A 3,933-nucleotide genomic window follows, 5' to 3' on the forward strand; every position below is an offset into this window, starting at 1 on the left:
TGTGGCGTTTATCCACGGAACCGGCGGGACATTACTGCCACCTAGCGGCGCGGAGAAGCAGCGCAAGTTTTAATCCCCGACACTGCAGCCGCGTGCAGGTTTCGCTCTTTTTCAGTTATAATAATAATAATAATAATAATAATAATACCAAACTTTTTTCTTTGAATATATTTCGGCAAAGATAAATTATTTAAACTAAAAAATAAACACATTAAACTCACTATAATGAGTATAAACAACGGTTAACTGTTGCTTTGATTAAAATTCTATTGTACTCGACAGAACTCTATTCTCCACCGTCCCTGTTCTGCTCTGTTCTACTCTACAGAGCTTAATTCAACACAACTCTATTCTGTTTTATTCGACAGAACTCTTTCCTATTCTGCTCTGTTCCATTTTGCAGGAATTTATTCAACATGATTCTATTCGTTTCTATTCTATTCTACAGACCACCCTTATCCCGTTGTTCTATTTTACAGCACTTTATTCAACTTTATTCTATTCTATAACATTTTATTCAACATGCTTCTATTCTATTCGATATACATCTCTATTGCTTCTATTCAGTTCTGTTCTATTCTACAGAACTTAATTCAACACAGTTCTATTCTGTTTCTTTCTATCCTATTTTAGAGAACTCTATTCAGTACCACCTCCATTCTGTTTTAAAAGCACTTTATTCTATATGATCCTATTCTGCTTTGTTCTGTTGTACTCTACAGAATTCTATTCTATTCCACAGAGCTCTGTTCTGTACCCCCCCATTCTGTTCTATTCTACAGAACTTTATTTGGATACAGATTCTATTCTGTAGAATTCTATTCGATACCACCCCTCTTCTGTTATTCTATTTTACAGAATTCTATTCTATAGAATTCTATTCTATTCCACAGAGCTCTGTTCTGTACTCCCCCTATTCTGTTCTATTTTATATAACTTTATTTGATACAGATTCTATAGAGCCCTGTGTAGGAGACCACACCTATCCTGTTGTATTCTATCAAACTTTATTCTGTTCCATTCTATTGAACTCTATCATATTCTCCTCCTATTCTGTTTCATTCCATTCTACAGAAGTTTATTTTACACAGAATCTGTTCTATTCTATAGAACGCCATTCTTTGTTGATTTTTGATTAATTCTATTATATTCTATACTGGGGGCGGCACGGTGGTGTAGTAGTTAGCGCTGTTGCCTCACAGCAAGAAGGTCTGGGTACGAGCCTCGTGGCCGGCGAGGGCCTTTCTGTGTGGAGTTTGCATGTTCTCCCCGTGTCCGCGTGGGTTTCCTCCGGGTGCTCCGGTTTCCCCCACAGTCCAAAGACATGCAGGTTAGGTTAACTGGTGACTCTAAATTGAGCGTAGGTGTGAATGTGAGTGTGAATGGTTGTCTGTGTCTATGTGTCAGCCCTGTGATGACTTGGCGACTTGTCCAGGGTGAACCCCGCCTTTCGCCCGTAGTCAGCTGGGATAGGCTCCAGCTTGCCTGCGACCCTGTAGAACAGGATAAAGCAGCTACAGATAATGAGATGAGATTCTATACTGTTCTTGTCTATACTGTTGTATTCTATTTTTCCTGTTCTTGTTTTGTTCTTATACTGTTCTCTTATATCATACACTGTTCCATTCTGTTTTATTCTGTTCTTATACAACTACACGAACGCTATTTATCGCTATGCAACTCCGACACTGATTTGTTTAACCGACAATAAATAAATAAATAAATTAATAAATAAATATTCTGTAGAGTTGTGTAAAGGCCTCTGCCTGCTCTTGTGACAAGGCTTTCGCAGATAGCTTTTCGCAGACAGTTGTAATTTATCGTTGAGGGGGGAGTAATAGGCGTGCGCGATGTTATTCACCGCCACAACGTAAGGGGGCGCGAAGTTGCGAAATCGCTAGGAGTAGTTTGTGGGTGTGGTTAGTGGAGTGTTTATCCTCCGGTTACTTATAATGACTAGAACTGGAATCGTATAGATGTACGTACTTCCTCACTTCCTCGATCAACCGCTCTTCGTGCTGCTCCATCTTCGCTCGTGTTTTTAAAAATGGCGGTCGTGAAAACAAACCAAACCGAGAAAGTAGGGAAGCGGAAGTGCGTGTACAGCAGATGTAGAGTGGACCAATCAGAGCCCTCTTGTCTGCGACGCTGTCTGCGAGGCTGTCTGCGGTGGTCACAATTTTTGGGAGGTGCACGCAGAGCGTCTGCGAAGGGGGGGGGGGCTTCGCAGACGCCATCTACGACGCCATCTACGACGCCATCTGCGAGGACTGCGTTGTCAGCATAAATTGGCCTTAATGTCACTCCTCAGAGCGCTCCCTGTTGGGCCTGTAGAGGGCAGCAGAGAGCAGAGTGTGAAGTCAAGTAGTTTATTTACAGTCACAGATTGATCAGGTTCATAAAACTGCACACAACTCATTATTAAACAAGTGTGTGTGTGTGTGTGTGTGTGTGTGTGCTATAAATACCCTCCACATCACCTCGTGCTTGTGTTCTTTTTATTTTTTTTCCTCAGGATCAGATGTGTGACTGTGATGAGAGCACTGAATCATGGGAAAGTTATTCAGCATTGATAAGTCACTGTGGGCAGGAAGTCAACGCTGCTCTCTCTCTCTCTCTCTCTCTCTCTCACAGACACACACACACTAATCTAGTCTCCACTGGGAGCCGAGAGTGCTGCTGTGTTCTCCCTCCAGCAGAAATGGAGACCTGTCAGAGAACACACTGCTCTTCCACACACCATTATTCACTCCTGAAGGACTTTTGAAGGACATTCTCGAGCAGCTTTGCCACCTCACAGCTCTGAGGCAGTGTTGCCAGATTGGGTGGTTTTAAGTGCATTTTGGCAGGTTTTGAACATATGTTCGGCTGGAAAACGTCAGCAGTATCTGGCAACACAGCTCTGAGGTCCCAGGTTCTCTGGATGAGGTCTACTGAATTGTTCTAACAAACAACAGTCTGAGTCTGATATGAAGAAGCAGAGTTACTGTCACTACTACAACGTTGATTATTTTCCTATAACAGTATGTCCCAAGTGTTTTATTCCTCTTCTTGAAAACACTCATTATTATTTATTTATTATTCTGTTTATTATCAGTGGACCATCTGCTGTACGAGTCACTGGGAATGAGCCGTTGCCATGGAAACGATAACGAAAACCTGCACTATTGTCAAAGCTGCTGTTATAAAACATTAATCAACACCTTCTGACCAATCAGAACACAGAACTGGTACAAAGAGCTTTTTTTTTTTTTTTTTAAAGATGTATAGTTTTTGATTGAACTCCAGAAAATGTGAAAAATTTCAGCAATGACAGGGAAGAGTAGAAAGACTAAAAAAAAAGGAAAGATTGTAGGGTTGTGAGGGTGGTGTGGAGGCGGGACGATGGCAGCTGTGTGTGTGTGTGTGTGTGTGTGTGTGTGTGTGTGTGTGTGTGTGTGTAAGCTAGCTGTCCTCTTGCTCTGATCTCTGCCCACAGGTGTGTGTTATTTTCAGCCTTTACACTTCACTTTGGCCCAAGGAACCGATTCCAGAAGCCTTTACGTCCCTTGAGAAAACCGAGAGACGTCTTTTCTTTGTTTAGAGTTTTACTCATAATGAGTGCTTTATTTTCTGAATCTCCTCGAAGGCAGCACAGATTTGACCTTCATCCTTTTGTCTAAACGAAATCCAAATGCGTCCATGAGACAGAGCTGCATGCTGGGTCAGTCCTCAGGTTACAGGAGCTCCTGCTGAGCTCCACACCGCTTCACTCACACGCTGACTTTCCTCAAGGACAAGATCTCACTATGAAGAGGGAAAGCGCACGAAATTAGGTCTTACCTCAAAATATATCCATGTGTTTCACAAAATCATGTCTCTGATGATCTCAGGCTCGTAAGACGACCCCACACTGATGCATCCGAGGATCTGTGAGTCAGCAACTGCGATGGG

The sequence above is a fragment of the Neoarius graeffei genome, chromosome 10 (genome assembly GCF_027579695.1).
Source record: "Neoarius graeffei isolate fNeoGra1 chromosome 10, fNeoGra1.pri, whole genome shotgun sequence".
Taxonomy (NCBI): Eukaryota; Metazoa; Chordata; class Actinopteri; order Siluriformes; family Ariidae; genus Neoarius; species Neoarius graeffei.